Source organism: Mesoplodon densirostris, chromosome 11 (genome assembly GCF_025265405.1).
Source record: "Mesoplodon densirostris isolate mMesDen1 chromosome 11, mMesDen1 primary haplotype, whole genome shotgun sequence".
NCBI lineage: Eukaryota > Metazoa > Chordata > Mammalia > Artiodactyla > Ziphiidae > Mesoplodon > Mesoplodon densirostris.
In genome coordinates, this window is record NC_082671.1 from 68,291,487 (window position 1) to 68,317,563 (window position 26,077).

Consider the following 26,077-nt stretch of genomic DNA (forward strand, 5'->3'; position numbering starts at 1 on the left):
TGAGCTCACACACACCTGTCTGCTGCAGCTGGAGTCGAAGTCAGAGGTAGCCGAGGGAGATGTGACAAGGGTGACCAGAAGCATCCAATATAGAAGACTATTGCAATAATCCAAGTGAAACAGGATGGTATCTTAGACTGGGGAGGTGGGGGTGGGGAGAAATGGTGGGTTTCTGTACATTATGTAGAGCCCAGAGGATTTGCTGCAGATTAGACCAGAAATGTACGAGAGAAAGAGGCATCAGGGATGACTCCTAGGTTTTTGGCCCAAACAACTGGCAGGATAGAAATAGGGAAGTCTGTGGGAGGAGAAGATTTGGAAGAGAAATGAACAGTTCTGTTTGGATACGTTACATTTGAGATGTCTGTTAACATCTGAGCGAAAATGTTGGGTAGTATTGGATGTGAGCCAGAAATTCTGAGGAGAGGTCATGCCTGGAGCTATGAAGTTAAATTGATTACACTGGATGAGCTCACCTAGAGGGTGAGAGTGACTAGAAAAGAGTGGTGAGGGTGACTAGAAAAGAGTTGTGAGGGCCTGGGGCATTTCAGAGTTTACAGGTTGGGAAAATGAGCCTTACCGCCCACTATTTCCTCCTCTTCCACCTGCCATAGTCTTCCCACCTCCATGCATCCACCCACCCATCCATCCATCCTTTCATCCAGCAAATCATTCTTGAGCCTCTGCTATATACCAGGCACTGTGCTAGGCTCTGTCGATAGAGCAAAAAAACAAACAAACAAGTGCCTGGTATCAAGGAGCTTCAACGACAGAGTGGTGAGAGACAGATAATAACAAGCAAGCCAATAAGTAAACAAAATATCCTGCTCAACACTTAGATCCAGATGAGTCCAGGTAACTTAATCATGAAGGGATTTAGGTGTTTATAAAAGCACGGTTCCTGAACTATGCCACCCCTGCACTAGCAGAATGACTCTGCCTGATTGGAGAAATTTAAACCATGACTGAGCAGCAAGGGAATCTGGGAAGGGTAAGTTTTACATTTCTGGCCTTTGCACGTTAGGTGTGGGATTGGTGGAGGGGCTGAACAGTCAATCCACAATGGCAGATGACTTGTGTGGTAGGGAATGAATGGGATGATGGGAGTGACTGGAGTCCTTTAAAGAGGAGCGTTAAGGATGTCCTCTTTGAGGAGGCATTCAGGTAGCATCCTTTTCACTACAAATGACTAACTTAAACCATATCTCACTCTCCTTGCCAGTGACCGTTTTAGGGCTGAGCATCCCTCCTGGATGCCCATGTGCACCTCTCCAAATCCTCTTGGCTACACCTAGTTTATATTCCATCCATTGCTGCAATGACCCTGCTCAGCACAGTCCCTGACCAAGTTCAGGTATAGGTACAGGTGTACCAAGTTCAGGTGCAAAGCACCTGATGGTGCTTTGCCCTAGGCCTGCACCATGTGCTTTTTACCCTCTGTCCCAATTGTCTCTGTTGCTGTCGTGACTTAGAATATAGGACCCCACAGAATGCCCACGCCAGAGCAACCTGGAAGTACGGGGAGAGTTCACTCCTTAGGGTGAACCGTTGGCCAATGAGGGGTGGGAGCCACAGAAAGATGCTTTTCCCATTTTCCCCTTTTCCTGAGATACATTTCATAGGGCTTCTCTGGGATCTCATGAGGTACAGCATCTGGTCCCTTGTAGTGGTGGACAAGCCCACACCGCTCACCAACTCCTCCTGAGAACAGAACTTTTGACCTACTCTCCTCCAAGCCATCTGGCTCCTGACCTGCTCAGCTCTGCCCAGCACAATCACGAGGAAGATCAGGCCTACGTACAGCAATAAACCCTTTCCCTCCTATCCATGTGCCCCCACTCACCATGCCCTACCCAGGGTACCCCAAGGGTTTGGTGTATCTCCCTGACTGCCTCCGTGGTAATATCCACCTTCCCTGTACTTTTCAGGACTTGGCTGTCATCTGCATGTTTTGAAGTCTTACTGGGGTCACTGCATCGGATTCTCACTTGCTCCCCTCACTCCTGCCTTGCCCCTTACACTATACTCCCTACCAAACAGCAGGAGTATTCTTGTTAAGATAGAAATTTCAGGGGAATTCCCTGGTGGTCCAGTGGTTAGGACTCGGTGCTTTCACTGCTGGGGCCAGAGTTTGATCCCTGGTCAGGGAACTAAGATCCTGCATGCTGCACGGTGCAACCAAAAAAAAAAAAAAGATAGAAATTTCATCACCCTACATTGTTGAAAACACTTTAGTGGTTCCCAATTGCTTTCAGAATAAAGTCAACCCCCTAACAGAATGTAATGGACATGATACTTTTTGGTACCCAGGGTTGATCCCCCAGAAAACCACGGCCTTGAGAAGTTCTTTGGGAGGGGCGGTAGCAGCACCTCTAAACAGCCCTTGGTGGAAGCTGCGGGTGGGAAAAGCAGCAGTTGAAGTGGGCTTCCTTATTTCAGTGGGGATGTGTAGACCCTGGGGTGGGAGAAACCAAGTAGCAGCACTTTCCAGAGGAAAGTGAGCATGGTTATTATAATAGGCGGGGCCAGTGGAGTTACCCAGATGACTGCCCTGCAGAGGCTGATGTGGCTAATTGATCATGGAGTCTCTAAAACCAAAATATATGAGCAGCCTTCACTAAGTTCCTACTTGATCTGTATATCTGAAAAAACCTTCAGGTCTGATAAGCAGAGCTCTGACTTTAGCCACTTGGCTCTCCTGGTCAGAGTGGGAATTAAGGTGGATCAAGTGATAAATGGAGTTTGACTGGAATGACTTAACAATAGACCCCGTGGACCTCCAAAGCTATTTGTTTCCCTGCCCCTACTTCTATAGCTGGAATAGATATCCCAGCCACTGGCAGAACTACTGTATTGGCTCTTGGATTGGCAGGGTAAGGGATTTGATGAGGAGAGAAGTCAAATGGAAATCCCTCTCTACAAAAGTGATAAGCCAAAAGCAATATTGCACCCCCTGGGAGATTGAAGAGATTAATGGTATTATCAAGGCCTTTAAAGATGCAAGGTGGTGATTTTATCACATTCCCACTTCACTCTCAGTTTGGCCAGTGGAGAAGGCAGATGGGCGTCAGGGAATGCCAGTGGGTTACTGTAAACATAATTATGTGGTGACTCCAATTGCAGCTGCTATTTCAGATGTGGTATCGTCGTTGGGGAAAATAAATACAGTCCCTGACACCTGGTATGCAGTTATTGATGTAGCGAATGCCTTTTTCTGTATTCCAAGAAGCAGAAAAGATCAGAAACCCTGCCTTTTTTTTGTGAGGGTCATCAGCACACCTTTCCCATCTTGCCTCGGAACTTCATTATCTCTTTTGATGGTTCGTCGATTCTCAGACTTTGAACACTTCAAATGCCATGAAAATACAAAGGCCTGACATCTCAGTAAAGGTTTGGGGTCCAGTGTTCTGCACATGTCATGATCTTCCCTCCAAAGTAAAGCTCAGTTTACCCGACATCCCCTACCCCAAAAGAGGAGCCCCTGGAGACACACAGTTGGAAAAGGGAACAGCGATTCCCCAAAGGAGCAGGGAGCAGAGGGGTGCTGGACATGCAAAACCAAGGGGAGCCTAGTCCACCCAGCCTCCCCTGTTAGGTCTGGCATGCCTTGCATGCAGGGACTGTGGCTCTTATTCTAGCCTCAGGCACGGCTGCCATGTCAGTCAGTAGATTCTGAGTACACCCCAGGTCCCCTGCTCCAACCTGGCACCCTGCCTTTGGACATTTGCACTGTGCCCTGTACTTTTTCTTCACAGCAGTCATCACAGTTGGAACCAGACATTTATTTATTGTATAGTTGATGATTGAATGCCTTTCCCTCACTAGATTATAACTTCCAGGGAGGCAGAGACCATGTCTGTCTTACTTTACTGTATCTCCTGGGCCTCGCCCAATGCCGGGTACACGTTAGACATTCAGTAAATCTTGGGTGAATGAATGGCTAGTAGAGGGATCTAAGTGAAAGCCCCTGGCACAGAGGTAGGCAGAGGGGAGGGGAGCACAGCAATACTGCCGAGATCCCTGACCCCAGGGCTTCACTCAGCCCCAGTGCTTCCTGGGCAGCCTGGCAGCAGTGGCCGTCATGCCTGTGGGCAGGCAGTGGACGCCCGTCAGCTGTGAGGCAACCCAGAGGCCACAGCCTCCTTCTGATTGAGAGAAAGACAAACGAGATCACCTTCATGGGTAAGGATTCATCCTAAGATTCATGGAATTCCCAAGGAAGAGTGGGAAAGCAGTGGAGGTAAAAACACTTGCATGAAATTCTGCCATGTCGGGAATAAAGACACAGACCTACTTGAGAATGGACTTGAGGATATGGGGAGGGGGAAGGGTAAGGTGTGACAAAGCGAAAGAGAGGCATGGACATATATACACTACCAAACGTAAGGTAGATAGATAGTGGGAAGCAGCCGCAGAGCACAGGGAGATCAGCTCGGTGCTTTGTGACTGCCTGGAGGGGTGGGATGGGGAGGGTGGGAGGGAGGGAGATGCATGAGGGAAGGGATGTGGGAACAGATGTATATGTATGACTGATTCACTTTGTTATAAAGCAGAAACTAAAAAAAAAAAAAAAAAAAAAAAAATTCTGCCATGTGCTACAAGAGGGTGGAACCTGGAAGACATTATTCTAAGTGAAAACTGCCAGATCAAAGCAAAACAAAACAAACAAACAAACAAAACATAGTATGACTCCACTTTTGTGAGGTCCTGGGAGGAGTCAAATTCATAGAGACAGAAGAAGAATGGTGGTTTCCAGGGGCTGGGAGGGGCGGGCGATTGGGAGTTAGTGTTTAATGGGTACAAGTTTCAGTTTGGGAAGATGAAAAATTTCTAGATGGTGGAGTTGGTTGCACAACAGTGTGAATGAAAATACCGCTGAACCGTATGCTTAAAAATTGTTGAAGTCAATTTTCTGGGGTAATTTTTGTTTTTTTTGTTTTTTTTGTTTTTGGCTGTGCTGTAAGGCATGTGGGATCTTAGTTCCCTGACCAGGGATCGAACCCATGCCCCCTGCAGTGGAAGTGTGGAGGTCTTAACCACTGGCCTGCCAGGGAAGCCCCAAAGTCAATTTTCTGTTATGTATATTTTACCACAATTTAAAAATATGTTAAACAAACCCAGTCAATGAATCTGCTTACCCAAATGTGTTTCTGCAGAAATTTAGAAAATGCTGGCAAGAGGAAAGCCATGTTACAGGCCTTAAAAACATTGAAGTCATTAAGGCCCCTGAAAATGGCTAGAAGACATTTTAATGATGGGAAGCATTTTCATAACACATGGGCTAATTTTTTAAAGCTTTGCTATAACTAGTGCTAACAACTTAGTGGAGTTGCCAAATATTAGTAAAATCGCATATGGTTTTTTTTAGGACTATGGCAAAGAGTCTCAGGCCAAGGATGTCACTGAGGAGTACTTCAAATGCAAGAAATGATCAAATAAAAAAACTGGGCTCTTGTTCCTCAGAAAATAAATAAAATACAATACAATAAAATAAAAATACATTAAACAGTTTAAGAATGGTATCACATATAGTAATTGAGTCAAGAGCTTTTTATAAGATCTCAAAAGCCTAATAGATGTCATATTCTTATAATCTGCAGCTCCAAGGCGTGTTCAGTTAAATATCTTTTCTTAATAAACATGGAAAAACTAAAACACCACCACCACTCTGGGCCCCAGAGATTTCAACACATCAGGCCACATGGAGACCTGGGGCAGCTTTGCAACATCTTTGGGAGAACAGATCAAGGTAGGTCACTTGGCTTCTCTGTGGGCACCCAGCCCTCATGCTATTCAAGAGAGAATCTGATTTTTTTTGCCTCTATCAAATATTAGGAATTCATGTTGGACAGCAAGTCTCCTCAAACCACAGGCCTGTGACCGGAGGGAAAAAGCTGCCTTCACTTGCCAGGAATTGTAAATTGTACTAACTGCATGTAGAAATTACTGTTTAAGGCCTGCTTTCCTTAAAACGGAGCTGTGTGATATTTAACATGGGTGACAAAACAATTCAGTGAGGGAACGAATAGACTTTTCAACAAATGATGCTGGGACAACTGAGTATCCACACACACGAAAATGAAATTTGACTCCTACCTCACACCATATACAAAAACCAACTTAAAATGGATCAGAGACCTAAATGAAATAACTAAAACTATAAAGCTCTGAGAAGAAAATATAGGGGTAAATGTTCATGTCCTTGGGTTAGACAAAGACTTCTTAGATATGACCAAAAGCTCAAGCAAGAAAACATAGACAAATTAGACTTCATCAAAATTTAAAACTTTTGTGCTTCAAAGGACACCATCAAGAAAGTGAAAAAACCCACAGAATGGGAGAAAATCTTTGCAAATCATATCTTTAATAAGGGACTTGTAGCTAGAATATATAAAGAACTCTTACAACTCAATAGTAAACCAACAAATAATCCAATTTTAAATGAGCAAGGTATCTGAGGAGACATTTCTCCAAAGGAGATATACAAATGGTTAATAAGCACATGAAAAGATGCTCAACGTCATTAGACATTAGAAAAATGCAAGTCAAAACCACAATGAGGAATATATTTAATGTCACTGAATTATACACTTACAAATAGTTAAAATCATAAATATTATGTTACATACATTTTATCACAATAAGACAAACACCATGAGATACTACTTCACACCCACTAGACTAGCTATTATAAATATGACAGATCATAACAAGTGTTGGCAAGGATGTGGAGAATTGGAATCCTCATACATTGTTGGTAGGAATGTAAAAAGGTGCAGCCACGTTCAAAAACATTTCCTCAACGTGTTAAACATAAAGTCACCGCATGACCCAGCAAGTCCACTCCTGGGTCTATACCCAAGAGAAATGAAAACATGTCCACACAAAAACCTGTACACAGATGTCCATAGCAGCATTAGTCACGATAGCTAAAAATTAGAAGCAACCCAAATATCCATGCACTGAATGGATAAGTAAAACGTAGTATAACCATACAATAGAATATTATTCACCAGGGGAATCCCCTAGTGGTCCAGTGGTTAGGACTCCGTGCTCCCACTGCTGAGGGCCCGAGTTTGAACCCTGGTCTGGTTGGGGAACTAAAATCCCACAAGCCACGCAGCACGGCCAAAAAAAAAAATAAGTACTGATACATGCTACAACATGGATGAACCTTGAAATCGTTATGCTAAGTGAAAGAAGCCAGTCACAAAGATGACGTATCTTATTCTATGTGAAATGCCCAGCATAGGCAATATTTATTGAGATATAGAGTAGATTAGTGGTTGCCTGGGAGGAAAGTGGTGGGGGGGAAGAGAATGACTGCTAATGACTAGGAGTCCTTCTGTGCGGTGATGAAAAAATTCCACTATTTTTTAAAAAAATTAATTAATTTATTTATTTATTTTTGGCTGTGTTGGGTCTTCGTTGCGGTGTGCAGCTTCTCATTGTGGTGTCTTCTCTTGTTGCGGAGCACGGGCTCTAGGCATGTGGGCTTCAGTAGTTGTGGCACATGGGCTCAGTAGTTGTGGCTCGCGGGCTCTAGAGTGCAGGCTCAGTAGTTGTGGCGCACGGCCTTAGTTGCTCCGTGGCATGTGGGATCTTCCTGGACCAGGGCTCGAACCCGTGTCCCCTGCATTGGCAGGAGGATTCTTTTTTTTTTTTTTTTTTTTCTTGGTACGCGGGCCTTTCACTGTTGTGGCCTCTCCCGTCACGGAGCACAGGCTCCGGACGCGCAGGCTCAGCGGCCATGGCTCACGGGCCCAGCCGCTCTGCGGCACGTGGGATCTTCCGGGACAGGGGCACGAACCCGCGTCCCCTGCATCGGCAGGCAGACTCCCAACCACTGTGCCACCAGGGAAGCCCGGCAGGCGGATTCTTAACTACTGTGCCACTAGGGGAGCCCAATATTCCACTATTTATTGTGGTGATGGTTGCACCACTCTGTGAATATATTGAAAACCATCAAATTGTACACTTCAAAAGGATTATTTTATGGTATGTGAATTCTATTTCAATAAATCTGTTTTGAAAAGGTTGGTGGGGGTCCAAGGGCTGGGGCCAGAGGAAGGGTTAAGAAATGCCTGGTCACTTCTTCCGTCCTCAGGGCAAATGTCTACTCTTTGTCTCCCTCTTCGTCTTGTCTCCTGGGAACCTCATCCAGCTGCATCTTGCCAACCTTTTGGAGGATATTGGGGCTGCCCATTGGGAACTGCCTTGAACACTCTTTGCTGAAAGGGACTTCCTGGGAACACCTTGGATGTCCAAATTGCAGTGTGAAGTTGGGTTTCAGCTGATTCTGCCGATGATGTTGGAGTTGGTACTCGGATGAGTTTACACCTTGGCTCTGCTGCTGACTTGCTGTGTCATCCAGTAAGTCTCTGACCTGCTCAGTGCCAAATGCAAACTGGAGTAAAGTGAGCCTGCCTCAGGATTCTCCTTGCTGTGGGAGCTTTTTTTTTTTTTTTTTTTGGCAAAATGATAGTAACTAACATTTGCACAGCCTTTTTTACACACATGCTTTATCTTAGCTGACCCTGTGGAATAGATATGATCCCCAGTGCAGATGTGGAAATGGAGGTACAGAGAGTTCGGTGAGTTTCCCAGAGCCGTCCAGCTGGCACAGTGGTGCTGGGCCCCAAGCCTTGGCCTTCGGCTTCTCTGACTCCAAATTCTGCGCTCATTCCTCTCCACGGGACTCCCTTGTGTTGACACTTTCTACTTCTAAAATGCCTACGTCGAGAAAAACAACTTTCAAATTGGTCCCAACTCCTGTGTTTTCAGCCCTTGGAGACAGCCCCTCTGCGGCCGTCCCTCTCTGGCCATTTGCCTGCTCTAGGCCTCCTGCCCACTTCAGTTCTGCAAAGCATCTGGGCCCTGATTTCACCCAACTGAACAGGACTGGGCTGGTTCACCCTGTGACAGTGGGTGAATGTTTCCAGGAAGGACTGAGGTGGGGGCGGAATGAGAGCCCAGTTCTTTTTAAAAGAACTTTAATCCCCAGTCTTTGATTATGGCACACAGGACCCTTCATGATCTGGCCTCTGCCCACCCCTATGCCCAGTGTGGTTCTTAAATAGCTCAGAGTTTCCAGAAAGCGCCATGTGCTTCTACAACATTTGCACACAATGACCCCTTAGATCTTTCTTTGCTTGTCCACCTCCTAAGCTGTTCTTCAAGATGTCCCAGAATGACCTTCTCCTCCAGGAAGCCCCCCACCCCACAGCTCCCTTCTGCTCCCTACCCCGTCCTCCATCAAACATCCATCATGACAAACATCAGAGCAGATGCCGGGGCTGCCTGCACCCGCCCCCCCGGCCCAGGTCGCTCCGCCTGGCTGCTGCACCCATCCTCCAGCCGCTGAGGGTGATGGCTCCAAGGCCTCGCAGCCACCCCAGCTGTCCTTTTGTGTGGAGAATTGCCCTTGGCTGACAGGAGCCTCCTTGCTAGGGAGGTCACCACCCCCATACACCAGCAGCCAAAGTCTGAAAGGGGAGTAGAAAAGGCCAGTCCCTTTGACCCAAGGGGAACCATTCCGCGGTGCAGGTGTGTCCACCCCCCCGCCCCCGCCAGCACACATGCGCCCTCTGGACTAGGTCCAGGCTAGACTGACCTGAGGCTTACTGCTCAGCAATGACCTTCTTCACTCCTCCCTCAGGGGTACCTTCCTTCAATAAACCCCAGATTCCTGCTATCACATCCCACTGTGATGAGCAGTTTTCTTATTGTGTCCCAGACCACACTCTGTGCTCCCCGAAGGCAGGGATTTATTGCTTTATTTTGGTGGCCTCACCTCCTAGTTGGGGACCTGACAGAGAGCAGGTGCTCTGCGTTGAGTTCTGTCCAGTTTCTGAGCTTCTGTGCGTCCCAGTCTTCCCATCTGTCTCCCCCGATTCCTTTCCTCCAGGACCCTCTCCTAACTGGGCCTCCCTCCTCTCTTCCTCCCCTACCCACCAAGTGCCAGATAGATCCCTGCCCCCGCCATCCTGCCCCTTGCAACTTAGATTTGAAGGAAAGAGACTGGCAGAGCTGTAGAGTGGGTGGGGCCGGGGTGGGGGCAGCTATGCACCTCCCCCTGCCCCCACCCCCACCCCCGGGGACTGGGCAGCAGGAGGCTGTTGGCAGAAAGCATCCTCGGCCCCCCGGTTGGGCGGCTGCTCCAACTGCTGCTCTGGATTTCCCCTCATTTGCTTTCTGTGCTTCTTCACTTCATAAACGCTTTAGGAACCAAGGTGCTCCCACTCTTTTTCATTCGTTCCCACCCACTCACAGCACCAACCCCTGTCACCAGAGGAATGTCTTGCCTCTGAGGCTCACTAACTTTCCAGGCAGCATCCAGCTCACACAGCAGCTGAGTGAGTGCGGCGTCAGCGGCCCGGGAAGGAGGGCACGCGCAGCTGATCGGGTGGAGCACGTGGGTGTCGGCGGAGGCCTCCTCCTGTTGCACAAAGCAGAGGAGCAGGGGCCAAATCCATCCCAGAGGCCCGCCCTGGGAGGGCTCATCTCACCTAATTCCCCACACTCAATCGTGCACTGTTTTTGCTGCCCCACCTCCATTCTCCTCATATCCCTCTGCAGCCCCAGCAGCCCCTGGCCTTCCAGCAGGTAACTTGTGGAGGGGGGGGAGCTTAGCAACTGACCCCAGTAACCATGATGATTGGTCCAGGGCTGGGCAGGTGACCTGTCAGAGCCAATGAGAGGCATTGAGACTCAGGTTCAAAATTCTGGGACAAAGGTGCTCACTCCTTTTAGCTGGACTTGAAACTGGAGAGGATGGGGGGATTAGAGCTACTGGCTCCAGGTTGCTACCAGGTGAAACATGAGACTGAAGCCATCCCTACTGAAGAAAGAGAAATGATAAGAAACTGAGTCCTGATTATATCCTGGAGTCCTGAGTCCAGCCATACCTGAAGCTGCATTAATACAAGGTCTTTTGGACTTCTGTAGCTCAATATACCCCTTTATTTAAGTCAATCTGAGTTGAGTTTTTTGTCACTTTCTTGTTGAAAGAATTCTAATCAATACAGGTATTTGCTACCCTATTTAGCTAATTCTAAGATATACATTCTTTCTGATTGTGTCCTGATGGAGACATCATTGTTTGAAAATGTGAGAAATTGAGCACAGCTGCCTTTATTGTCTTCATCTGATTTAGATGCCCTGTTTGTACTGCACGTACTGCATTTAGTGCTATTTAAAATATCTTCGAAAAGATCATAGCGTGATTCAGCACTTGGATAAAAAGTGATGATGAAGAAAGACAGGGATATGGAGCAACAGGGATTGAAACTGATACCAGTGAAACAAAGTTTTCTCTTTGGAGAGATGACTACTCTTCTCTTACAAAGCAAGAGCAAGTGCTTTGCAGAACCTAAGGCAGGAAGACAAACGAGGAGCAGGAGTTGTATTACATTTTGTTCCTAAACTGTGGGTAAAAAGATTGACTACCCACACCAAGCAATGGAGCCTAAGGCAGGAGTAATTGCCAATCTCACAGAAGAAATGAGAGGAATCTCCAAGCCAGGAGAGTTGCGGTGACAGGTTTATGGCTTGTCCAAGACTATCATTAAGACGTTTTGTCACAATGCAATTGGTGTGTTTTCTTTCTTAGTGGTGCATCTTATAACCATTGGAATATGTTGTTACTCCCATTTTGCAAAAGTGCTGTTAAAGTCACTTGCTCAATGGTTGGACCTAGAGATTGTCATACTGAGTGAAGTAAGTCAGACAGAGAAAGACACATATCATATGCTATCACTTACATGTGGAATCTAAAAAAACGGTACAAATGAACCTATTTACGAAACAGAAACTGAGTCACAGATGTAGAAAACAAACTTATGGTTACCAAGGGGGAGAGAGAGGGATAAATTGGGAGATTGGATTGACATATACACACTACTATATATAAAAGATAACTAAGGGCTTCCCTGGTGGCGCAGTGGTTGAGAGTCCGCCTGCCGATGCAGGGGACATGGGTTCGTGCCCCGGTCCAGGAAGATCCCACATGCCGCAGAGCGGCTGGGCCCATGAGCCATGGCCGCGGAGCCTGCGCGTCCGGAGCCTGTGCTCCGCAACGGGAGAGGCCACAACAGTGAGAGGCCCGCGTACAGAAAAAAAAAAAAAAAAAAAAAAAAAGATAACTAAGGGCTTCCCTGGTGGCGCAGTGGTTGGGAGTCCGCCTGCCGATGCGGGGGACGCGGGTTCGTGCCCCGGTCCAGGAGGATCCCACATGCCGCGGAGCGGCTGGGCCCGTGAGCCATGGCCGCTGGGCCTGCACGTCCGGGGCCTGTGCTCCGTGGCGGGAGAGGCCACAGCAGTGAGAGGCCCGCGTACCGCAAAAAAAAAAAAAAAAAAAAGAAGATAACTAATAAGAACCTACCGTATAGCACAGGGAACTCTATTCGGTGCTCTGTAATGACTTATATGGGAATGGAGTCTAGAAGAGAGCACATATACGTATGTATGGCTGATTCACTTTGCTGTACAGCAGAAACTAACACAACATTGTAAATCAACTATACTCCAATAAAAAAATTAATTAAAAAAAATTTAATTAAAAATTAAATGCAAAATAAATAAATAAAGTCACTTGCTCAAGGTCACAGGCTAGATCTGAACACCATGGACCTGACCATTATGTCACACACATCCCCCACCCTGGGAGGGCCCAGGTTCCCACTGGTCAAGGAGGGTGTGGAACTGGGGACACTTCTGCCATCCCTGCCCTGCTGTCTGAGTGCCCTGGCCTAGGCTGGATGGCGGGAATGTAGAATCAGGTGGTTCCCCTGTCCTGGCCTTCAGTACTGTTTGATCACTAACTGAGGTCACTAGCTCAGCCCTAAGAAGGATCTCCTGCTCCCAGATGAATTTTTGTGTCTACAGTCTGAGTAGCACCAGTAGGCTGTGCCTGTGTTACTGACCAGGGTTCTTGGCCTTCCCCAATTAATAGAAATTGACTAGAGGCCACAAGAAATTCAGGCAAGGCTTTATTGGGGCCCCTGCTTCAGCAGCGGGTGGTGAGAACTAACAACAGTTTCCCTTGCTTGCTTGCTCACTGAGAGGGGGAAAGCTTGTTTCTTATATGGGGTGAGGGTAGGGGTGTGTCCAGGGGTCGGGCCGGAGGGGCGGCTTAGGTGTTTTGCCCACCCCTTAGGTAGTGGTATGTGCAGGGGCATGTGCGGTACCTTGCTTTTGCCCTCAACACCCTGTTTCTGCTCCAGGCTCTTCAAAAGTGGCGGTTGGTTTTTTTGGTCTCTGTAACTTTTGGGTCCAGAATTTGCCCCAACTGCGCATGTGTGCAGTTATTTTTGGTCCCATACATTTTCTTTGTATTTTGTTGCTCCAGGAAAGGTGTGTCCAGGTGCAAGCATTGCAGCACTGCAGCAAAGGGTCTCAGGTCCCAGCAAAAGGTCCCAGGTCCCAGCCTGTCTCACTTGGATTGTAGTTTTTTCCTCCTCAAAGCATTTTTGAACATCTTTGCATAAAACAAGATTTCAGTAGAGATAACATTGTCATTTTTCATACACAAAGTAATAGGAACATTCCTACTAGAGTTATCTTTCTACTAAAGCCAATGGAAAAACAATAGATATGTGGGACTTCCCTGGCGGTCCAGTGGTTAAGACTCCCCACTTCCTCTCTGGGGTGGGGGGTAGGTGGTGTGAGTTTGATCCCTGGTCGGGGAACTATTATCCCGCAGGTCACGTGGTGTGGCCAAAAGAAAAACCAATAGATGCTTTACCAAGGGGTAGCATGGATGGTGATTCAGTTTATAGACCCTGGAGTCAGACTTGAGCTCAAAGCCTGTTCTTCCACTTACTAGCTGTGTGACCCTGGGCAGGTCCCTTAAACTCTCTGTTTTCTCATTTGTAAAGTTAGGAAAATAACAGTAAGCAACAGCATCTATCTCATAGAGATGTTGTGAGGCTCAAATGAGATAATATATATAAAGCCCCAGAGCCTAGCACGCATGCTAATTTATTTCACAACCCCGATGCAGCCCTGACCATGTACCAGCACTATTGTTTTCCTAGGACAATTCAGAGGACGGTTATGAGGATTAGATAAGTCAATATCTGACAGGTATGAACCACATCTCCTAGACTCAGCATGGCCCAGTAATTCCTTACTTCCTTCTTAGCTCTTTTACACTTTTAAGAAGATACTTAGTATATTTTGCCCAGTGTTTTAAGCTATCTTTAGTGGGCATGTTGGTATGATTCTCCTAGTCCACCATGACCGGAAGTATAACATTTATTATTTATTGTCTTTCCCCATCCTCTGCCTTGCCCTAAATAAAATGTAAGCTCCATGAGGTAGAGGTTTTTGTCTTTGTTCTCTGATGAAACCCAAGTACCTAGACAAGCTTGTCTTGTAACAGGTGTTTCATGAATACTTGTTGAACCAGCAGAGAAAGGAACGGAATAAAACTGATTAGCCCGTGGAGGGGTGGGGTCCGTAACTGGTAGAGGTTAGGCCTGGACCCGCAGAGAACTAACCAAGCACAGGCCACGTGGCCCGGTGTTGTGCCTTGGAGGCTGGACTGTGGTGCCCGGGGGTATGGGTTCCAGTCCAACTCTTCCATTTACTACCTGTGTGACTTAATTACTTCGTCCTCCTCTGCCTCAGTTTCCAGCAACTCACTGAGGACTAACAATTTAACGTGTAAAGCAAAGGGGTCAGCACCGTGCCCAGGGAGTGGCATGTGCTAAGCAAGCAGTTGCCATTCTGAGGACAAAGGACAGCAATGTTGCAGCATCAGGCCCTTACGAAGTGCTTACTTCTCTTCCTAGCCACACGGTGTCTTCCTTTTTCAGGGAGGGGCAAACGCAGCACCTCATTCACTCCTCTTTCGGGGTTGACCGCGTGGAGTGCTGGGGAGACACACGTTGCAGGGCTCCTGGCCTGGGCTGGAACCCTGCCTCCTGCTGTCTCAGCCCGGTTAATCCTCCCAGCACCAAGGAAGGCCATCTACCTAGAACATTCTGAGACAGCTCCCTTCCCATCTTCCCCTAGGAGCTAATCTCAAAGATTTTATGGGTCTGTGATCCTGTTTTGGGTCCCTTTTTCCTGCAGCTCTAAAAGGCACTATTTGGGGTCAAGAGAGGTGCAGCAAGAGAGCTTATTCTGACTCTTTGGGAGAGAGAGAGAGAGACACTAAAATTTGAGGGCTGTCAAATTTAAGGGCTTCTTCCTTATGAGTTTGGACAGACCTCTAAGAAGTGAGGTTTGATCTTGGAAGGAGTGTGTGTGTTTGCTTCAGAAGTTTTCTAGACAATGTGCACCTGAAATTCTCACACAGGTGGACTGAAAGCTAAGAGGAGACCTGACCTGAAAGGTACCCACCTGCTCTGGACCATCCTTAGAGCCCTCCCAACTCCGCTTTCTCCCCAGACTATTCTGCAGGCTGCCGACTGCAAGTGCTTGTTATTATTTACTCAGTCAGTGAACAGATATTTACTGAGCACCTACTATGGACCAACTCAGACTTGGAGAAGTCTGCTGCTGGAAGGAGGGGGCACGGATCTCCACAGAATTTCCTAAAAGACAGGTGGGGACTTGCTTTAGGGCAGTTGGGAAAAGCGCCTTTTGAGAGGAGACAGAACCTGGGTGATGCAATAAAAGTCATATTTTAAGGCAAGAGAAGAAAAATTTAAACAAAGTTTTTCTCTGCTCGTTTGGGCCTCCTTCCTCCCCTCTAGTGGGCACTAGGCATCTGCATTATGTGTTAACCAGACCTTCCCCACAGCAGAAACACCCGCTAAGCCATCAAGATCAATTTTTCTTCTTCTGGCACCAGCCATGTAACTCCTTAGAAGATGACATTTATTTACAACCTTATTAATGTTGCTAGTTCTATTATCTATATTCTGCCTATCTTACAAGATTATTTTTTCTTGTATTACCAAATGTGACTGAGCCTCCAATAAAGTAATGATGACCAGGTGACTTGGAACAATTGGCCAAATATATAATTCTATAAGATCAATGATTGTCACAGTGTAACTCTAGCTACGGGAAGAAGCAACAAGAGGGAACCATTTCCTGGACCACAACAAACTAGTAAGACAGGTGGTTCAGAGGCTTCTGTTGACTGTTAACAGAGCCTAGTCCAGTAATAACACACTGAGTGGCCTGTCAATGAAATCCTCGCCCAGCCTGGGAATGAGCATTCCTGGTGCCATGGGACAAACTGGTCATGAAATGCCTCCCAAACCTTGATTGAAATTAATACTTAAAGGGAAAGGATTATAAAATAAAGTATGTTGCCCACCATCCAGTTCTACAAGAATCAAGTCATTAGCCACTGCAGTTGCTGATATACAATACACCCTGCAAGGAATTCAGGGCGAAGATCAGGATGAGGCATTTTGTGTTCTGGGAAAACTGGCAGAACTGGACCTCGGTTAGATAGATATTTTCAGGAGAAAATGTTAGGAACCCAGTTTCTTGCATCTTCTCATACTTAGAAAAGCACTAAAACCATTGACTAAGCTCTCTGTTCTCCACTCTCCGAGAAGAGTGGTAACCTGCCAGGATGTGTGCTTGATTGCTTGCACCCCCTTTGTCAAAATCACAATATATACTGCCCCACCCCCCTTACCTCTTCAGAACAGTCCTCAGAGCTTTTTGAAAGACTTCTTCCTGCTGGGTTATAATCCTCAGGTTGGCTCCAATAAAATTCTCCATTTCTTTCTTAGGTTGGCCATTGATTAATTTTTCATCGACCTGATGATGGGAAGTCAGATTAGAAGCTGGAGGTACCCCTGATGGGGGCCCTCTTGGGAAGATTCCATTACTTAGGCCCCTTCCCCTGGGACTCTGGAACAAAACCTCCTCACTCCGGGATCACTGGGGTCTCTCTGTGCCTGGCAGGTTGAAGTAAATTTCAGGAGTCACGGCCAGCCCTTGCCCCAGCTCCACAAAGCAACCACTCAGCTTCTCAGGAATGTGATTGTAATGAAAAAAATGTTGCCTGCTCTTCCAGTTCTACAAGGATCAAGCCATTAGCCAATGCAGTTGCTCAGCCCACAGACAAGTGTGCCCAGAGGGGAATTCAGGATGGGGAAAAACGGGAAACATTCTGTGCTTTGGATATACGGGGCCCCTAGATAGTTAAGATACACAATTAAGGGAAATTTTCAGTGATCCCAGATTCTTGCATCTTCCTATACATAGAAAAGCACTAGGGAGTTCCGTGGTGGTCCAGTGGAGGACTCGGGGCTTTCACTGCCTTGGCCCCAGGTTCAATCCCTGGCCCGGGAAACTAGGTAGGATCCCGCAAGCCACGTGGCCAAAAACAAAAGAAAAGAAAAGAACTAAAATCATCTACTTGGATGTCTTTCCTTTGTGATTAGCAGTAATCGCTCTCTTTTTTTTTTTTTTTTTTTTTTTTGCGGTACGCGGGCCTCTCACTGTTGTGTCCTCTCCCGTTGCGGAGCACAGGCTCTGGATGCGCAGGCTCAGCGGCCATGGCTCACGGGCCCAGCCGCTCCGCGGCATGTGGGATCTTCCCGGACGGCGGCACAAACCCGCGTCCCCTGGATCGGCAGGCGGACTCTCAACCACTGCGCCACCAGGGAAGCCCAGTGATAATCTTTTGATGCTTGACTACGTGTTTTTTCCAGCAAAAAAAGTTCCTCTATATCCTGGCTTCTCCCTTACCTCTTCAGAGCAATTCCTCAGAGCTGTCTGAGAGGCTGTCTCCCGGGCTATAGTCCTCAGTAAGGTCCCCAAATAAAACTTAACTCACAACTTTTACGTTGTGTCTTTTCCTTTCAGTAAACAGGGACATCACTGGAGATTCAAGGAGGGGTGACATCCCAGGATCCTCACTTTTCCCACTCCCCACCATGTTGCAGTGTAACCTGAAAATTCTTTTCGACCAGGCACTTAGGAGAATTCTGGTGTCTCAGGTCTTCTGGGGGACATGGGGCGAGGGGGTTCCCTTCTCCTCCATGTGAGTTTATCAAGGAATTTTTTCCCTGAACAAATAAACAGTGCTTCTCCCTAAAGGAATGCCAGTGAATATGGTTTCTCCAACTCATCACCATCGGATTTAGGCCACAGCTTTAGGTTCTTATTGTAATTCTCGTTAATCCTCCCAACCCTTCAGTAAAAGCTGAACACACTGTGGTGTGGGAAAATAGACACAGGTGAGAGATGGAAGCAAGAAGCTCTGGCCTGGAGCCTCTGGGAAGGAGGCAACATGGCCCAGGAGTCCAGGCTCTGACCCACACCAAGGGGCAGGGTGGCCCCCAGCAGCGCTGGGAGTGAGGAACACACACAGTGAAGACTCCAGAGACCTGAGTGAATGTCCACTCCCCCACTGTGAGTCAGAGGAAGCTGCCCCATAGCCCAGCAGAGGCTGAAGTCTGTGACAACAGGCATGTTTAGTCCTCATTTTACACAGGACAAGATTGACCTTTAGGGACACTCAGTAATTGACCTGAGGTCCCCTGGCCAGCAGGGCAGAGCCAGGCTGGGAACTACACCTGCCTTTCCACCAAGTTGCCCTGCCTCTCTGTTCTGAGTTTCTTGCGAAGTGTCTGTTTCCTTACTGCTCTCACCTGGCCCGTTTGGTTCACCTGTAGGGAGCTGGTACCATGAGTGTCGTATGATCGATTAGCGTGACTCTCATCAGCATTTCTTCTGCTGCTGCTTTTTACCACACTCTGGTTTTCTGAGACTTGGGGAGCAGTGGGGCATCGAGTATCCCTGTCCATTCAAGCAAGACAAGATAATCACTTGAGAATGAATCGGTAGAATAGCAGCCCTCACGGGCATGTAAAACATTACTTCAGAACACTGTCCTAGTCAGGTAGGACTTTGTAGGGAGAGGAACCAGTACAATGGGATCCCCCAACTCAGAGCACAAACAGACCTCCAGCTAATTGCTAGAGTCCTTACCCACACCCCCCCCAGATTTGTGATTTGCCCCCTGCTTCGAAGGGCTTCAGGCATGGTTCATCCAGAGATGTGAATGATGTCCTGAGGACCCTGTCTCTCTCTCTCCTCCACTTTTTGGTCCTGCTTGTCATTGTTGGGCTTTATTCCCAAGTCTTCCCTTGCCACCTGACAACAAGATGGCCACTGGCAGCTCTAAGCCTACCTTGTCTTTATGGCTTATGAAGTTAGAGGAGAAGACGGAGCATCTTTTCTTTTCTTTTCTTTTTTAAAAGCCTTTATTGAATTTGTTACAATATTGCTTCTGTTTTTTATGTTTTGGTTTTTTGGCCGTGAGGCACGTGGGATCTTAGCTCCCTTACCAGGGATTGAAACTGTACCCCCTGCATTGGAAGGCGAAGTCTTAACCACTGGACCACCAGGGAAGTCCCCTAGAGCATCTTTTCTTAATGACTGGCAAGAGTCCCAGGGAGCACTCGGACAGGCCTGGTTTGGTTGCGTCCCTCTTCCAGGGGCATGGAGTAGTTTGGCCAGAATTTGATTGTATTATATGAGATCTTTGGAGTAAGGAGCGGGGCTCAGATCCACTGAAAGCACACAGACTGAAAAATATTTCTAAGGAACAGGTCTGGGTTATTCCCCAGAAGGTCTACTGGGCTGACATCCACTTGACCTTCTGGGCGTCACCCCCTGGCAACATGGACACTGTTGACCAACCTGTTTCAGTCAGACTGCTTCTGGCTTCAAAGAACAATACAAAATTCAAACAAGCCTATAAATGGTGAGGAAATGTATTTATCAGGCCACACAACTGAAAACCCAGCATCAGATCAGCCTCCAGTGGTGACATAATCAGCTGCTCAATAAAGCTGGTTGGGGAAATGACGGGTCGTTTCAACAAATGGTGCTGGGACGATTGGACGTCCACACGCAAAAAAAATGAATGTAAATGATTACCTCATGCGCAAAAATGGACTCAAAATGGATCACGGACCCAAACGTAAGAACTAAAACTACAAAGCTTCTAAATGTATGAGAAAATCTTTGTAACCTTGATTTTAGGCAATGATTTCTTAGATATGACATCAAAAGCACAATCCATAAGAGAAAACTTATAAATTGGACTTCATCAACATTAAAAAATTTTTCAAAAGGCACCGTTAAAAAAAATGAAAGACAAGCCACAGAACTGGAAGAAAATATTTGCAAATCAAAAATCCAGTAAAGGACTTGTATCTAGAATATACAAAGAACTCACATAACTCAATAATAAGACATCCCAATAAAATGAGCAAAGGATTTGAACAGATACTTTACCAAAAAATGATATGTGGATGGCAAATAAACACATAAAAAGCTCTCAAATCATTAGTCATTAGGGAAATGCCAACTAAAACCACAGTGGGATTTCATCACATACTCACTAGCATGGCAATAATCCAATGACTGACAATACCAAGTGCTGGTGATGACGTGGAGGGCTGGAGCCCGCATAGTCTACAAGTGGGAATGTAAAATGGCAAAACCACCTTGGAAAAGCGTTGGTAGCGTCTTTAAAAGTTAAACATATACACTTATCATATGACCCAAGAAGTCCCACTCCTAGGTATCTATCCAAGAGAAATGAAAATATTGTCTCATTATTCACAACTGTCCCAAACTAGAAGCAGTCCAAATGTCCATCAACTTGCAAATAGATGAACAAGTTATAATGGTTCTTTGGCAGATGATTATCCTCCAAATGGAATTTTTCTCTGAAAAGTAGTTTAGAACACTGGTTAAAGGACTCTGAACTTACTAGCTGCATGTCCTTAACATATTTAGATTCCCTGAGCCTCACTTTTTTCACCTATAAAAACTGAAATATGAATACCTACCTCATAGAAGTAGAGTGAGAATTAAATGAGGGAATGTAGATAATGTGCCTCAAATAGTGCTCAAAACAGCTGTTTCTGGAGTATCAGTTTTACTTGAACAGTGAGGGGAAAGTCATATAATTTTAAAGGGAATTGATTTAACTATTTACTTTTATATGAAAACAAAAACAGATATCACACATATATGGTCATCTTATATACGGAAAAAGAAAAAATATATATATATATATTTGACCCCTACCTCATACCATACCAAAAATAATTTCCAGAAGGATTGCACATCTGAAGCTAAAATAAATAAATAAGTAAAGTTTTTAGAACAAAACATAGAAAAACATCTTTCTGACGTGGGAATAGGCAGACCTTTCACAAACAGGAAATGAAAAGTGCTGATCATGAATGAAAAAAATATTAAATGAATTCTATGAAAACTAAGAAGCTCTATTCATCAAAAGACACCATTAAGGGAGCAAAAAGACAACCCAAAAATAGGATAAAATAGACAACCCAAAATAGGATAAAATATTCTCAATATATATATCTGATAAAGATCTCAAAGCCAGAATTTTAAAAGAACAACAAAACAATAAGGAAAAGATAGAAAACCCAAGAGAAAAATGGGCAAAGATTCAAACAGACACTTCACAAAAGAAGCTATCCAAATGTAGAATAAACATACAAAAAGGTTCTTAACTTCACGACTTTCCAGGGAAATGCAAATAAACTAGAGTATGATACTACTCCACTTGACTGGATAAAGTAAAAAGGATTAAAAATATTGTCTAGACAAAGATGTGAAGCAACAGGAACTCTCTGAATTCCAGTTGCTTTAGAAAGCTAACCAGCAGTACATACTAAAGCTGAAACTATGCCTCCCCTATGACCCAGCAAATGTATTCCCAGCAGACATGTAGGCAGGTGCATGTTTTTTTCTGTTTCAATAAAGATGAATTATCCTTGCATTTTAATGTTTGTTTTGCTGGTAATTAATTTTTATGACTTCAAAAGAGTGTAATATTAGTTAGTTATTGCTACAGTATTCTGCAAACCAAACCACTCTACAGTTCAGTGGCTCACAAATCTATAGTTCAGCTAGGAAGTTCTGCTGATCTTGGCTGTTGTAGGCATGTGTATGTTAACCAAACGACATGCATATAAGAATATTCATACCAGCACAGTGTGTAACAGCCCACACTGAAACAACCTATGTCAGCAGAATGGATAAATTTATTATAATAGATTTATACCGTGCAGTGAGAATGAAAAAACTACATCACACACGAGGATTATGGCTTAATCTCACTAACATAGTTTTGAGCAAAATAAACCAGACTCAAAATACTTTAGATTGTATCGTTTCAATTATATACAGAACAAAAATAGACAGAACTAATCTATGCTTTCAGACATCAAGATGGAGGTAACTTGGGGTGGCAGTGAACAGAGAGGGAAGGAGGTGGACTCTAGGGACCTGGTCTTGATTGGGTGCTGGTTAAACATGTGTGTTCGTTTGTGACATTCCTTCGAGTTGTACGGTTATGATATATACCTTCTCTGTACACTTCTGAAGTGTCTACACTTCAATAAAAGGAAACAGAACAAAACCAGATACGGATATATTAGGACATTGAATTCAAAATGTGCCTAAGGGCCTCCCTGGTGGCGCAGTGGTTGAGAGTCCGCCTGCCGATGCAGGGGATACGGGTTCGTGCCCCGGTCTGGGAGGATCCCATGTGCCGCGGAGCGGCTGGGCCCGTGAGCCATGGCCGCTGAGCCTGCGCGTCCGGAGCCTGTGCTCCGCAACGGGATGAGGCCACAACAGTGAGAGGCCCGCATACCGAAAAAAAAAAAAAAAAAAAAAAAAAAAAAAAATGTGCCTAAATAAGAGCCTTAAAGAAATTTCTCGCTTGCTGCAGGTCTTCTGGCTACTCCTGGCAGGGGATGATCTCTTTTCTACTAAGGTTCTTTGGTAGGAAATTCTGAAAGCACCGCTTCCATTTCCCATGGTGAGGTTTTGAAGGCCACCTTCAGGAATCCTCCACCCAGAGCTTCTCGAAGGGGCTGGGGTTCCAGGCTCCTGCACCAGTGCTCTCAGGATTCGGGTGAAGCAAGTGAGGCGTGGCAGGACAAGTACACGGTCAGATCCTGTTTGTTCCATATTTTAAATTTTGATATTTTGTTCACCATGGGGTTTTTTTGCTATTAATTTTGTTCTTTTTGAAACATTATTTATCTTGATTATTGAGGTTTTTTTGGTGTCCACTTGAATTTTGTGTCTGATTCTCCTCACCGTACACTATGACAGCCTGGCCAGCTTTCACTTAAGAAAAAAAGAAAGAAAAAGCTCTGCTAGCTTTTATTTTTAAGGCAAAATCTTTATGCTCCACAAGCAGCAAGAACTTAAAAAAAATTTTTTTTTTATTTTTTACTCTCGAATTTTATTTATTTATTTTTTATACAGCAGGTTCTTATTAATTACCTTTTTTACACATATTAGTGTATATATGTCAATCCCAATCTCCCAGTTCATCCCACCCCAACCACCGCTCCCCCGCTTTCCTCCCTTGGTGTCAATACGTCTGTTCTCTACATCTGTGTCTCTATTTCTGCCTTGCAAACCAGTTCATCTGTCCCATCTTTCTAGATTCCACATATATGCGTTATTATAGATTATTTGTTTTTCTCCTTCTGATTGGAGTAAGAAGTTTCAACGGGGTTTCTCCTCTCACCATTTACGGGCGTCATCTAGGGAGTAAGGGAGGGGTTACTAACAGATCTTCACCACGAGGGGGCGCCAAAGAACAGTTTATAAAGCCGAACTCTCTGGTAATGGTGTCCGGCAGGCGTTCCCCAGCCTGGATTCCTTTTCTCTGACAAAAACCCATCCATTTTGTGAGTCTGCCTCTCTCTACGCGCCTGTCTCAACTAGGCTCCAAATACAGGAGCCAAATTCAATATAAGAGTATGCTTGGATTCTATCCCCAAAATACCCAAATAAGATATTTATATTGGCTGCAATGATCAGAAAGCCAAAATAAAATCCCATGGGAGTTTGAGCTGATCAGACTTGTGTTTAAACCCTGACTTGTGTAATATGGGGCAAGGTACCTTGGTAGGGTGACCAGCCTTCTGGGTTTGCCTGGGGCTGTCCTGGTTTTAGCACTGAAAGTCCTGCAGCTCAATCTCTCAGTCCCTGCAAACTGAGAAGTTTGGTGACCCTACTCGCTTGACCCTCAGTTTTTCTGATCTGTAAGATGGACATTATGTCAGTACCTACCATTGGGAGAATTGAATGAGAGAATGATATACATAGTAGGTGCTGAATAAAAAACTAGCTTAGTTTTGTTACCGAGTAATACTGCAGTTGGTTGCAGGCGTGGCCTGAGTTCCTATGAAACCATTTAAACAGAGCCCTAGCATTTTTATCACCCTGCTCATGCATTCAATTCAATTACAATATTTGCTGAGTGCTTATCAAGAAATTGTTTGCAGTTTAGCAGTTATGAGCACATTTTTTCAAATAATTGACACTTCTCAAGGATGTCATGATCTTTAGGGGACAAGGAAAGACATAAAGTGTTTACAGAGTAGAGGGAAAAAAACAATCCAAGGCCACTGCCAGCACCCTGTGGGTCCTAAATTCCTCTTGTCTGGAAAACAGTAGTGGTCTCCTAACTTATCTTCCCAGCCCCATTTCAGTTTCCCTCCAATCCAATCAACTAACTACCGGGTAACTCCTCTTAAGACACAGTTTGGATCCTGTTTTCAAAAGCCCAATCAATACCCACCTCGCCTTGGCATTCTTTACTTTTTAAAACAGGGACTCCACCGAGGCTTGAAAGCCTTATCTCTCAAACAAACCAGACTAATCCCTTGCTCAAATATGCCCCATGTTTCCCTTCCTCCATGCAGTGTTCCCTAAGCTGGAGGGCCCCACCTCATTACCGCCTATCAGACATAAACTCCTTCACGTGATCTTACTGGCTTTCCACCAGACACAAGCTCTCCCTTCTCTTATTTCATTAATACCATCCTTACAGCATTGTTCATATTGGTGCCATTTATAGACCCTGTTCTTGATTGCAGGCAAGGATTGTCTATTTCACTTTTTAATATCTCCTCTAGTTCCTTGTGTGTAGGCAACAAATGTTTGTTGAATTTCAGCCAGAGTTCTCATTTTAGTATCTGTACCCTGGCTTTGCTAGTTTTTAGCTGTGTGATATCAAGTTACTTAATTAACCTCTCTGTCTCAGTTTCCTCATCGAACAATGTGGATCATAACAGCACCCACCTTGGGGTTACCAAAAGAATGAAAGACGACAATGCACTCAGAATGCTTAGCATTGTGCTTGGCACACTGGAAGCTATGGATTATCAGAGAAGGGAAAGATCCATTTAAGCTGGAGGAATAGTGGAGGGCTTCCTGGAGGAAGTGGAATGTGAGCTGGGATATAAATAAATAAAGATAAAAGAGAAGACATTTAGGCAGAGGGACCAACCTGAACAAAGACTTAAGAAGGAACAGGAAAGAGCAAGATGTGCTGAGGATAAGGCAGATCAAGATCTGGGAAATGGGAGTTCCCTGGTGGTCCAGTGGTTAGGACTCAGCACTTTCACATTCAATCCCAGCTGGGGAACTAAGGTCCCACAAGTTGCGCAGTGTGGCTTAAAAAAAAAAAAAAAAAAAAACCTGGAAAATACCTTTCGAGAGATTCCCCAGGAAGAGAGACAATGAGGAAAAGGACAGGTGGAGTAAATCTTCCAGGAGTATGGATTAGCAGGTTGGAAGGAGGGGAAATCAGCCTCTAGCGGTTTGCTGAAGGCTTCTGTCATTGGGTTTGCCCTTTTCAGCAACGACAACAAAATTAGAAGTGGCCAGTTAGATGGGTGACAATCCAACTTGCAGCAAAGGATGGAAATGGACACAATGACGACTACTGCTAATTATTAGCAGGGTTAAGCCTAAAACCCCATATTTGTGTTAAATAATTAATTAAAGATGTATAAGAAAGAGTGAATTTGGCTTAGTAGCAGATGGTGGGGAAAAAGCATTAAAGGAAAGAGGGTGGAAAGGATTGGTTACAAAGTCATTTTGAGCCAGAATGTCAGGGTAGCCACTAAACTTGCTAACGCAATCTCATAGTGTACTCATGGATGTAGGGGGTCAGGTCAAGGACGGCCAAGGTCTCACTGTACTCTGTAGTGTTCTGATCACACCTGAGTATTTTAGGTACTCACATTTTGGTTGCAAGGAACAGAAACCCAAGAGGGAAGGGAATGAATTGGCCCCC

The 26,077-nt window shown here is 45.4% G+C and overlaps 1 non-coding gene across 1 annotated transcript; it reads left to right on the forward strand.

Annotated features, from left to right (window-relative positions):
* Positions 1-5,114: 5,114 nt before the first annotated feature.
* On the forward strand, positions 5,115-5,244 carry LOC132499646 (small nucleolar RNA SNORA33). Its single transcript, XR_009533882.1, has one exon. It is a non-coding gene; the product is annotated as a small nucleolar RNA SNORA33 (small nucleolar RNA).
* Positions 5,245-26,077: the final 20,833 nt, after the last annotated feature.